The sequence below is a fragment of the Rhinoderma darwinii genome, chromosome 11, assembly GCF_050947455.1.
Source record: "Rhinoderma darwinii isolate aRhiDar2 chromosome 11, aRhiDar2.hap1, whole genome shotgun sequence".
Lineage (NCBI taxonomy): Eukaryota > Metazoa > Chordata > Amphibia > Anura > Rhinodermatidae > Rhinoderma > Rhinoderma darwinii.
The window spans coordinates 97,350,565-97,364,933 of NC_134697.1; the positions used below are offsets into that span (position 1 = coordinate 97,350,565).

General features: G+C 37.3%; 1 protein-coding gene across 1 annotated transcript in view; it reads left to right on the forward strand.

The window, feature by feature from the left end:
* Positions 1 to 8,424: 8,424 nt before the first annotated feature.
* LOC142664024 (proteoglycan 3-like) overlaps positions 8,425 to 14,369 on the forward strand; it is a 40,673-nt gene continuing 34,728 nt past the window's right edge. Inside the window, exon 1 of the mRNA XM_075842907.1 lies at positions 8,425 to 8,538. The gene's annotated coding sequence lies outside the window, so the exon portion shown is untranslated. The remainder of the gene's footprint in view (positions 8,539 to 14,369) is intronic.

Genomic DNA, 14,369 nt, shown 5'->3' on the forward strand with positions numbered 1-14,369 from the left:
GAGGAGGTGATATTACATTATAGAGGAGGTGATATCACATTATAGAGGAGGTGATATTACATTATAGAGGAGGTGATATTACATTATAGAGGGGGTGATATTACATTATAGAGGAGGTGATATTACATTATAGAGGAGGTGATATTACATTATAGATGAGGTGATATTACATTATAGAGGAGGTGATATTACATTATAGAGGGGGTGATATTACATTATAGAGGAGGTGATATTACATTATAGAGGGGGTGATATTACATTATAGAGGGGGTGATATTACATTATAGAGGAGGTGATATTACATTATAGAGGGGGTGATATTACATTATAGAGGAGGTGATATTACATTATAGAGGGGGTGATATTACATTATAGAGGAGGTGATATTACATTATAGAGGAGGTGATATTACATTATAGAGGGGGTGATATTACATTATAGAGGAGGTGATATGACATTATAGAGGAGGTGATATCACATTATAGAGGAGGTGATATCACATTATAGAGGAGGAGATATTACATTATAGAGGAGGTGATATTACATTATAGAGGGGGTGATATTACATTATAGAGGAGGTGATATTACATTATAGAGGAGGTGATATTACATTATAGAGGAGGTGATATTACATTATAGAGGGGTGATATTACATTATAGAGGAGGTGATATTACATTATAGAGGGGTAATATTACATTTATAGAGGAGGAGGTATTACATTATAGAGGGGGTGATATTACATTATAGAGGAGGTGATATTACATTATAGAGGAGGTGATATTACATTATAGAGGAGGTGATATTACATTATAGAGGAGGTGATATTACATTATAGAGGAGGTGATATTACATTATAGAGGGGGTGATATTACATTATAGAGGAGGTGATATTACATTTGAGAGGGGGTGATATTACATTATAGAGGAGGTGATATTACATTATAGAGGAGGTGATATTACATTATAGAGGAGGTGATATTACATTATAGAGGGGGTGATATTACATTATAGAGGGGGTGATATTACATTATAGAGGAGGTGATATTACATTATAGAGGAGTGGATATTACATTATAGAGGGGGTGATATTACATTATAGAGGAGGTGATATTACATTATAGAGGAGGTGATATTACATTATAGAGGAGGTGATATTACATTATAGAGGAGGTGATATTACATTATAGAGGGGGTGATATTACATTATAGAGGGGGTGATATTACATTATAGAGGGGGTGATATTACATTATAGAGGAGGTGATATTACATTATAGAGGAGGTGATATTACATTATAGAGGAGGTGATATTACATTATAGAGGAGGTGATATTACATTATAGAGGAGGTGATATTACATTATAGAGGAGTGGATATTACATTATAGAGGAGGTGATATTACATTATAGAGGAGGTGATATTACATTATAGAGGAGGTGATATTACATTATAGAGGGGGTGATATTACATTATAGAGGGGGTGATATTACATTATAGAGGGGGTGATATTACATTATAGAGGAGGTGATATTACATTATAGAGGAGGTGATATTACATTATAGAGGGGGTGATATTACATTATAGAGGGGGTGATATTACATTATAGAGGGGGTGATATTACACTATAGAGGAGGTGATATTACATTATAGAGGGGGTGATATTACATTATAGAGGAGGTGATATTACATTATAGAGGCGGTGATATTACATTATAGAGGAGGTGATATTACATTATAGAGGAGGTGATATTACATTATAGAGGGGGTGATATTACATTATGGAGGAGGTGATAATACATTATAGAGGAGGTGATATTACATTATAGAGGGGGTGATATTACATTATAGAGGGGGTGATATTACATTATAGAGGAGGTGATAATACATTATAGAGGAGGTGATATTACATTATAGAGGAGGTGATAATACATTATAGAGGAGGTGATATTACATTATAGAGGGGGTGATATTACATTATAGAGGGGGTGATATTACATTATAGAGGGGGTGATATTACACTATAGAGGAGGTGATATTACATTATAGAGGGGGTGATATTACATTATAGAGGAGGTGATATTACATTATAGAGGCGGTGATATTACATTATAGAGGAGGTGATATTACATTATAGAGGAGGTGATATTACATTATAGAGGAGGTGATATTACATTATAGAGGAGGTGATATTACATTATAGAGGGGGTGATATTACATTATAGAGGAGGTGATATTACATTATAGAGGAGGTGATATTACATTATAGAGGAGGTGATATTACATGTATAGAGGAGGTGATATTACATTATAGAGGAGGTGATATTACATTATAGAGGAGGTGATATTACATTATAGAGGAGGTGATATTACATTATAGAGGAGGTGATATTACATTATAGAGGAGGTGATATTACATTATAGAGGAGGTGATATTACATTATAGAGGGGGTGATATTACATTATAGAGGAGGTGATATTACATTATAGAGGGGGTGATATTACATTATAGAGGGGGTGATATTACATTATAGAGGAGGTGATATTACATTATAGAGGAGGTGATATTACATTATAGAGGGGGTGATATTACATTATAGAGGGGGTGATATTACATTATAGAGGGGGTGATATTACATTATAGAGGAGGTGATATTACATTATAGAGGAGATGATATTACATTATAGAGGGGGTGATATTACATTATAGAGGAGGTGATATTACATTATAGAGGAGGTGATATTACATTATAGAAGAGGTGATATTACATTATAGAGGAGGTGATATTACATTATAGAGGAGGTGATATTACATTATAGAGGGGGTGATATTACATTATAGAGGAGGTGATATTACATTATAGAGGGGGCGATATTACATTATAGAGGAGGCGATATTACATTATAGAGGAGGCGATATTACATTATAGAGGAGGTGATATTACATTATAGAGGAGGTGATATTACATTATAGAGGAGGTGATATTACATTATAGAGGGGTGATATTACATTATAGAGGAGGTGATATTACATTATAGAGGAGGTGATATTACATTATAGAGGGGTGATATTACATTATAGAGGAGGAGATATTACATTATAGAGGAGGTGATATTACATTATAGAGGGGGTGATATTACATTATAGAGGGGGTGATATTACATTATAGAGGTGGTGATATTACATTATAGAGGAGGTGATATTACATTATAGAGGGGGTGATGTTATATTATAGAGGAGGTGATATTACATTATAGAGGGGGTGATATTACATTATAGAGGAGGTGATATTACATTATAGAGGGGGTGATATTACATTATAGAGGAGGTGATATTACATTATAGAGGGGGTGATATTACATTATAGAGGAGGTGATATTACATTATAGAGGAGGTGATATTACATTATAGAGGAGGAGGTATTACATTATAGAGGAGGTGATATTACATTATAGAGGGGGTGATATTACACTATAGAGGAGGTGATATTACATTATAGAGGGGGTGATATTACATTATAGAGGAGGTGATATTACATTATAGAGGAGGTGATATTACATTATAGAGGAGGTGATATTACATTATAGAGGAGGTGATATTACATTATAGAGGCGGTGATATTACATTATAGAGGAGGTGATATTACATTATAGAGGAGGTGATATTACATTATAGAGGGGGTGATATTACACTATAGAGGAGGTGATATTACATTATAGAGGGGGTGATATTACACTATAGAGGGGGTGATATTACATTATAGAGGAGGTGATATTACATTATAGAGATGGTGATATTACATTATAGAGGAGGTAATATTACATTATAGAGGAGGTGATATTACATTATAGAGGGGGTGATATTACATTATAGAGGGGGTGATATTACATTATAGAGGAGGTGATATTACATTATAGAGGGGGTGATATTACATTATAGAGGAGGTGATATTACATTATAGAGGGGGTGATATTACATTATAGAGGAGGTGATATTACATTATAGAGGAGGTGATATTACATTATAGAGGCGGTGATATTACATTATAGAGGAGGTGATATTACATTATAGAGGAGGTGATATTACATTATAGAGGAGGTGACATTACATTATAGAGGAGGTGATATTACATTATAGAGGAGGTGATATTACATTATAGAGGAGGTGATATTACATTATAGAGGGGGTGATATTACATTATAGAGGGGGTGATATTACATTATAGAGGAGGTTATATTACATTATAGAGGAGGTGATATTACATTATAGAGGGGGTGATATTACATTATAGAGGAGGTTATATTACATTATAGAGGAGGTGATATTACATTATAGAGGAGGTGATATTACATTATAGAGGGGGTGATATTACACTATAGAGGAGGTGATATTACATTATAGAGGGGGTGATATTACATTATAGAGGAGGTGATATTACATTATAGAGGCGGTGATATTACATTATAGATGAGGTGATATTACATTATAGAGGAGGTGATATTACATTATAGAGGGGGTGATATTACATTATAGAGGAGGTGATATTACATTATAGAGGGGGTGATATTACATTATAGAGGGGGTGATATTACATTATAGAGGAGGTGATATTACATTATAGAGGGGGTGATATTACATTATAGAGGAGGTGATATTACATTATAGAGGGGGTGATATTACATTATAGAGGAGGTGATATTACATTATAGAGGAGGTGATATTACATTATAGAGGAGGTGATATTACATTATAGAGGGGGTGATATTACATTATAGAGGAGGTGATATGACATTATAGAGGAGGTGATATCACATTATAGAGGAGGTGATATCACATTATAGAGGAGGAGATATTACATTATAGAGGAGGTGATATTACATTATAGAGGGGGTGATATTACATTATAGAGGAGGTGATATTACATTATAGAGGAGGTGATATTACATTATAGAGGAGGTGATATTACATTATAGAGGGGTGATATTACATTATAGAGGAGGTGATATTACATTATAGAGGGGTAATATTACATTTATAGAGGAGGAGGTATTACATTATAGAGGGGGTGATATTACATTATAGAGGAGGTGATATTACATTATAGAGGAGGTGATATTACATTATAGAGGAGGTGATATTACATTATAGAGGAGGTGATATTACATTATAGAGGAGGTGATATTACATTATAGAGGGGGTGATATTACATTATAGAGGAGGTGATATTACATTTGAGAGGGGGTGATATTACATTATAGAGGAGGTGATATTACATTATAGAGGAGGTGATATTACATTATAGAGGAGGTGATATTACATTATAGAGGAGGTGATATTACATTATAGAGGGGGTGATATTACATTATAGAGGGGGTGATATTACATTATAGAGGAGGTGATATTACATTATAGAGGAGTGGATATTACATTATAGAGGGGGTGATATTACATTATAGAGGAGGTGATATTACATTATAGAGGAGGTGATATTACATTATAGAGGAGGTGATATTACATTATAGAGGAGGTGATATTACATTATAGAGGGGGTGATATTACATTATAGAGGGGGTGATATTACATTATAGAGGGGGTGATATTACATTATAGAGGAGGTGATATTACATTATAGAGGAGGTGATATTACATTATAGAGAAGGTGATATTACATTATAGAGGAGGTGATATTACATTATAGAGGAGGTGATATTACATTATAGAGGAGTGGATATTACATTATAGAGGAGGTGATATTACATTATAGAGGAGGTGATATTACATTATAGAGGAGGTGATATTACATTATAGAGGAGGTGATATTACATTATAGAGGGGGTGATATTACATTATAGAGGGGGTGATATTACATTATAGAGGGGGTGATATTACATTATAGAGGAGGTGATATTACATTATAGAGGAGGTGATATTACATTATAGAGGGGGTGATATTACATTATAGAGGGGGTGATATTACATTATAGAGGGGGTGATATTACACTATAGAGGAGGTGATATTACATTATAGAGGGGGTGATATTACATTATAGAGGAGGTGATATTACATTATAGAGGCGGTGATATTACATTATAGAGGAGGTGATATTACATTATAGAGGAGGTGATATTACATTATAGAGGGGGTGATATTACATTATGGAGGAGGTGATAATACATTATAGAGGAGGTGATATTACATTATAGAGGGGGTGATATTACATTATAGAGGGGGTGATATTACATTATAGAGGAGGTGATAATACATTATAGAGGAGGTGATATTACATTATAGAGGAGGTGATAATACATTATAGAGGAGGTGATATTACATTATAGAGGGGGTGATATTACATTATAGAGGGGGTGATATTACATTATAGAGGGGGTGATATTACACTATAGAGGAGGTGATATTACATTATAGAGGGGGTGATATTACATTATAGAGGAGGTGATATTACATTATAGAGGGGGTGATATTACATTATAGAGGGGGTGATATTACATTATAGAGGAGGTGATATTACATTATAGAGGAGTGGATATTACATTATAGAGGGGGTGATATTACATTATAGAGGAGGTGATATTACATTATAGAGGAGGTGATATTACATTATAGAGGAGGTGATATTACATTATAGAGGAGGTGATATTACATTATAGAGGGGGTGATATTACATTATAGAGGGGGTGATATTACATTATAGAGGGGGTGATATTACATTATAGAGGAGGTGATATTACATTATAGAGGAGGTGATATTACATTATAGAGGAGGTGATATTACATTATAGAGGAGGTGATATTACATTATAGAGGAGGTGATATTACATTATAGAGGAGTGGATATTACATTATAGAGGAGGTGATATTACATTATAGAGGAGGTGATATTACATTATAGAGGAGGTGATATTACATTATAGAGGGGGTGATATTACATTATAGAGGAGGTGATATTACATTATAGAGGGGGTGATATTACATTATAGAGGAGGTGATATTACATTATAGAGGGGGTGATATTACATTATAGAGGAGGTGATATTACATTATAGAGGAGGTGATATTACATTATAGAGGCGGTGATATTACATTATAGAGGAGGTGATATTACATTATAGAGGAGGTGATATTACATTATAGAGGAGGTGACATTACATTATAGAGGAGGTGATATTACATTATAGAGGAGGTGATATTACATTATAGAGGAGGTGATATTACATTATAGAGGGGGTGATATTACATTATAGAGGGGGTGATATTACATTATAGAGGAGGTTATATTACATTATAGAGGAGGTGATATTACATTATAGAGGGGGTGATATTACATTATAGAGGAGGTGATATTACATTATAGAGGAGGTGACATTACATTATAGAGGAGGTGATATTACATTATAGAGGAGGTGATATTACATTATAGAGGAGGTGATATTACATTATAGAGGGGGTGATATTACATTATGGAGGAGGTGATGTTACATTATAGAGGAGGTGATATTACATTATAGAGGGGGTGATATTACATTATAGAGGGGGTGATATTACATTATAGAGGGGGTGATATTACATTATAGAGGAGGTTATATTACATTATAGAGGAGGTGATATTACATTATAGAGGGGGTGATATTACATTATAGAGGAGGTTATATTACATTATAGAGGAGGTGATATTACATTATAGAGGAGGTGATATTACATTATAGAGGGGGTGATATTACACTATAGAGGAGGTGATATTACATTATAGAGGGGGTGATATTACATTATAGAGGAGGTGATATTACATTATAGAGGCGGTGATATTACATTATAGAGGAGGTGATATTACATTATAGAGGGGGTGATATTACACTATAGAGGAGGTGATATTACATTATAGAGGGGGTGATATTACACTATAGAGGAGGTGATATTACATTATAGAGGGGGTGATATTACATTATAGAGGAGGTGATATTACATTATAGAGGCGGTGATATTACATTATAGAGGAGGTGATATTACATTATAGAGGAGGTGATATTACATTATAGAGGAGGTGATATTACATTATAGAGGAGGTGATATTACATTATAGAGGGGGTGATATTACATTATGGAGGAGGTGATATTACATTTATTCTTTTGAATAACAGGTTTTTATCTCCCTTTTTATACACCCTAAAATCCCATTTGCTTTTGCAGCTGGTGCCTGACTTTGAGTGCTGCTTAGCTTATTTGTAACCAGAATACTCAGGTCCTTCTCGTGTTCTGTTATCTCCAGTTTTATTCCATTTAATGTATATGTATTAAAACTATTATTGCATCCTAGGTGCATTACTTTACATTTATCAACATTAAAATTCATCTGCCGTGTTTTTGTCCAATATTTTATAGTCAAGCTGAGTTTTAAATATCCTACAAGGTGTGACAGAGCTGCTGAAGGAGGCGCCTAAGTGAACATCAAATGGTAATCTGAACACAACCCAACACCAACCCCCCAATTAGGACTTGGAAGAGGCCTACGAACCTCTTACTTTTCGTATGTATGCCAATAGTTTTCCTTTTCTGTTACACAAATGTGTTTTTTTTTACCCATATTCTGCCTATTATACTCGTTGGTTATTCTTATTCTGTTCCCAATATTAAGCCATCTTGCTATCTATATGATCTTAGTTTCCCCATAACATTGCCATCCCTCTTAAAGAAGTTAAAGAAATGAAATAGGCTTCAGGAAATGGTATAAAATTAAAATTAAAAACATTTCTGACCTATTTAATTATCGGCTGCTCCAGTGCCGATGATCTGGTGCCCCCATGTCTTAGTTTATTTTCCCAGAGTAATGACGTGCTATACATGAATACTACGTGACCGCTGAGGCTGCAGCGATCACGTGGATATACAGCATGCCACGTACATCCATGTGCCATGACACGCTGTAACCAAAGTCCCCGCAGGGACCACAAGAGCACCGGTGCAGTAGTGGCAAGGGATTTAACAGGTGAGTAAGGTTTTTTTAATTTTATAACATTTCACTTTTTATTTTATAACAAGCTTTACAGTATTTCCTCAGTCTCACAAGGGTTAGTGCTGTATAAAACTGTAATAAGTTCTGGACTGTACAGTTTGTTATTGAAAAATTTAGTGGGTGCCCCTTCTGCTACCTTTGTAGAAGAAGCAAAAACATAATAAAAAAATAGAAACAGATAAATTAAATCTTATAGAACTATAGCACTGGTTAAAGATGTCTTCCTACATCAAATAGAAGCATCAAAAGTTATAAAAAGTGAGGGACAACCTCTGGGACCTCTACCAAAAATGAGGGGGTCCAAGTCACTGGCCGGAAAGTTGGCTGCAGGAGCATTTGGAGGATCAGAAACAGCAGAAGACTTTCTCCTACAGTCTTTTTGGTAAAAGTTGAGGTTCCCAGAAGTTGAACCACCACCTCCCATAGTCTTCTGACCTGTCTAATTGACAGGTCATGAAAGCAAAATTTATTTTTTAACCTAGAGCTTTTATACTTTTTATATTTTTTATCTGGTTACCTTCTTGTTTTTTCTTTTTCTATAATAAATTACTCACTTATCCTATTACCGACTTGGCTTCGAGGCATAAATTTGCACATTAGGATCATTAAAGGTGTTTTCCCATCAGGGACATTTATGGCATATCCACAGGATATGTCGTAAATGTCATATAGATGCGGGTCCCATCTCTGGGACCCGCACCTATCTCCAGAACGGGGCCCCTAAACCACGTTCTACTGCTCTGTGTTGTGGCTGAAGCGTGTGATTTCCGACCATGAATTCCGGAAACAGTGTAGCTCTCTGAACGACGTGATTTCCGTAAGTCCCAAAGTAGTGAATGGCAGTTATGGAAACAGCGTAGCATGCGAGCTTCGCTGTTTTCATCTTCATGGTCGGGAATCAGAAGAGTAAGCCGGAGCACAGAGAGGTAGAACAGGGTTTAGGGGGCCCGTTTTAGAGGTGGCACCCGCATCTCTCTGACATTTATGACATATCCTGTGGATATGCCATAAATGTCCCTGATGGGAAAACCAGTTGGATCAAAAGCATTTGACATGGAGCTACGAACAGGTTTGTCATCGGTGCCGTTGGTACTAATTGAACTGTTATATAAATATCTAAATGTACTCGTTGCAGTCAATGGAGAATAGTTGGGGTTTCCCGGCTGAGGGTAAGGCCACACGAAGCAAAACTGACCCGGCTGTGATGCGGCCAACAACCATGAAGGTGTTAATAGCGGCACGTTATAGCGGATAAAACAGCCCTTTACCTGCAAAATCGTGCGGCATTAAAGGGTGTATTCTTCAATGGCCACACGATTTTGCAGGTAAAGGGCCAGTTTACCTGTAACAACCCTCGGCCATTGACAAGCTATTTGGCAGCCACGTCAAACATGGTGCCGGAGTGGTTGTTGGCCTCATCGCGGCCGGGTCGGTGCCACTCCGTTTATCCTTAGCCCTAATAAATCGCTCATTTTACAGCCTTATTCACTGCAAATGTCAAATTTTATAAATCTATTGTACTGTACCCTATCTAGGGTGCAGTACAAAAAGGACAAGCTGAGGAACACAAGTAGGAACTGAGATAAGTCCATCCAACTTCTCTTTGTTTCATGTGTTGCGTGTAGTAAGCTACTACCTTATTGTACAAGAGTCTTATTTGGTAACAGTACGGTCATATGGGCCAAGACACAGAAGGGCACTTGGCAGGTTTTTTTTTTTTACTAATCTCTTATCTGTGGTTTGATAATTTAATGAGATTAGTAAATTATTCTTTTCAGTGGAAGGAGAAGCTTTCATTGTGTAAAAAGTAATGGCATAGACAATATTTTCGAGTAGTGATGTAGAAAATGTGAATACTTCATCCTTTTTTATATTTATTTGCTTTTTTTTTATAGTTTTTGTGGGCATGCTATAGGTAAAATGATTTAGATATGTGATCTATTCAAAAAATGGGTTCAATTTTCTAGACTAAAAAATCCTCTAGCTATCTATAACATAAGATAAGTACAAAAAGAAAATGGAGCGCTCAAAATAATGGATTGACGAGGTGGATAAGTAAGGGCAAAAATGGAGATACTGAGTCGGAGCGGGAGAGTCCAGCTCTGTGGGACTATCCCCCATTTGGAATTTTTCTTTATTGAAAGTTCCACACTAAAACTGTAAAAAAAAAAATTGCTGATCCGCAGGAGCAAATCCGGATTTGCCGAAATTGCAATCCAGGATGGAAGGGCCTGGAGTTTCTTTCTTCCTTCAATCTCTTTCCCTAGAGTACAGGCTACCATCATCCAGTTTCCAAAGCCTCGATAGTAGCCACATGGTCTGCCACTATGGAACCAATAAAAATACAGAATGGCTTCACAGTAGTTTAGTTTGGTTTATTTAGTGGCTTATTTTTATGTCATAGCCTAGGCCCACTTGTACTCTGGTGGGCCAGTCCAACTCTATAGACGATAGGTCAACGCTCACTTACTATAGTTATAGTTTCTTGACTGTCTTATCTCCATCTCACCCCTTCTTTGCTTTACTTAGGCTTCGTTCACATCTGTATCATTTCCCCACTCATGGGTTTCCGTCAGAGCTTTCCGCCAGGGGAACCCATGAACGGAATCCAAACTGAAACAAACGGAAACCATAGGTCTCCTTTTGCATCACCATTGATTTCAGTGAAGACTATTCTGGTGCAAATGGTTTCCGTTTGCCACCGTTGTTTAAGGGTTCCGTCATTTTGACGGAATTAATACTGCAGTCGACTACGACATTGATTCCGTCAAAATGATGGAACCCTTAAACATTTGCACCGGATCCGTCACCATTGAAATCAATGGTGATGCAAATGGAAACTTATGGTTTCCTTTTTTTTCAGTTTGGATTCCATTCAGACGGAACCCATGAACGAAGTCCCGATGCTGATGTGAACGAAGCCTTAATGGTTCCACTTTCTTTACATATTCTTCAAATACTATATGATATTTGATTTCCTATTCTCACTAAATAGTAAAGCTTCGCCCTTCACATTTCTCTCACTGCCCCATAATTGTAACTGTCTCCTGGTTTTGTAAAGTTCATGCAAATTGGACTCTCATCGGTAGACAATCTTAGTTCGGGTGGTATTTCCCCCTTTATCTTTCCCAATGTTTTCTTTCCTTTCCTCAGGACGAGGTTCAAATGCATTTTTTTGCCGTGATTTTATGAAAATAACACTAAAATGGCGCATCGGAACTGTTACATCCCAGCCTAACATTTTGCTGTTGGTCTGAAAAGATGGTATCCAATAGGGGTGTAACTAGGAAAGACTGGGCCCCATAGCAAACTCTTGACCGGGGCCCCCCGGGTGCCAAAAGCAGCCCCCCTTACAAATAGTGCCCCCTGTAGAATGTGCCATACAGCACCACTGTAGAGAGTGCTATACAGCCCCGCCTATAGACAGTGTCACACCCCATTTGTAGATAGAGCCCCCACCTCCCCCTTGTAGATAGTGCCATAAAGCCCCCACTGTATATAGCGCTATACAGCTCCCACTAGTGTCACACAGCCCCCTCCCTTGTATATAGGGCCACACAGCCCCCCCTTAGTAGATAGTGCTACACACAGCCCCCCTTAGTAGATAGTGCCACACACAGCTCCCTTTAGTAGATAGTGCCACACACAGCCCCCTGTAGATCGCACCACACTCAGCCCACTGTAGATAGAGCCACAGCCCTCCCCTTGTGTATAGTGCCACACAGCCCCCCCTTGTGTATAGTGCCACAGAGCCCCCCTTGTGTATAGTGCCACACAGCTCCCCTTTGTGTATAGTGCCACACAGCTCCCCTTTGTGTATAGTGCCACACAGACCCCCCTTGTGTATAGTGCCACAAGACAATGGCGCATCCGAGAAAGTTGTATCAGCCAAGGAGATGTTACTCAAACATGGAAAGGTGGGTTTGGAGGCAGGACTATGTGACTCTCCAGGATAGCGGCACAGCCACATGACCCTCTAATGAGTAATTAGCATATAGTGTGCACCGTTTTAAAAGATTTTTACAGGGAATGTTTGAAAATATTGTCAGGTCATGTATTACCACATGGTGGTGGTTCAAGGGGTTAAAAGTACTTGACAGATTCCCATTAAATATACAATGAATTGAGAACAATTCCATCTGCCCGGCAATTTTGTTATTATAAATATATCCTATATAATTACAGATCCAGAACCAAGCTCTGACATATATACAGCACCAGAACCAAGCTCAGTACATAAATACAGCACTAGAACCAAGCTCAGTACATACATATATATACAGTGGAGGAAATAAGTATTTGATCCCTTGCTGATTTTGTAAGTTTGCCCACTGTCAAAGACATGAACAGTCTAGAATTTTTAGGCTAGGTTAGTTTTACCAGTGAGAGATAGATTATATAAAAAAAATAAAAAAAAATAACATTGTCACAATTATATATATTTATTTGCATTGTGCACAGAGAAATAAGTATTTTATCCCTTTGGCAAACAAGACTTAATACTTGGTGGCAAAACCCTTGTTGGCAAGCACAGCAGTCAGACATTTTTAGTAGTTGATGATGAGGTTTGCACACATGTTAGATGGAATTTTGGCCCACTCCTCTTTGCAGATCATCTGTAAATCATTAAGATTTCGAGGCTGTCGCTTGGCAACTCGGATCTTCAGCTCCCTCCATAAGTTTTCGATGGGATTAAGGTCTGGAGACTGGCTAGGCCACTCCATGACCTTAATGTGCTTCTTTTTGAGCCACTCCTTTGTTGCCTTGGCTGTATGTTTCGGGTAATTGTCGTGCTGGAAGACCCAGCCACGAGCCATTTTTAATGTCCTGGTGGAGGGAAGGAGGTTGTCACTCAGGATTTGACGGTACATGGCTCCATCCATTCTCCCATTGATGCGGTGAAGTAGTCCTGTGCCCTTAGCAGAGAAACACCCCCAAAACATAATGTTTCCACCTCCATGCTTGACAGTGGGGACGGTGTTCTTTGGGTCATAGGCAGCATTTCTCTTCCTCCAAAAACGGCGAGTTGAGTTAATGCCAAAGAGCTCAATTTTAGTATCATCTGACCACAGCACCTTCTCCCAATCACTCTCAGAATCATCCAGATGTTCATTTGCAAACTTCAGACGGGCCTGTACATGTGCCTTCTTGAGCAGGGGGAACTTGCGGGCACTGCAGGATTTTAATCCATTATGGCGTAATATGTTACCAATGGTTTTCTTGGTGACTGTGGTCCCAGCTGCCTTGAGATCATTAACAAGTTCCCCCCGTGTAGTTTTCGGATGAGCTCTCACCTTCCTCAGGATCAAGGATACCCCACGAGGTGAGATTTTGCATGGAGCCCC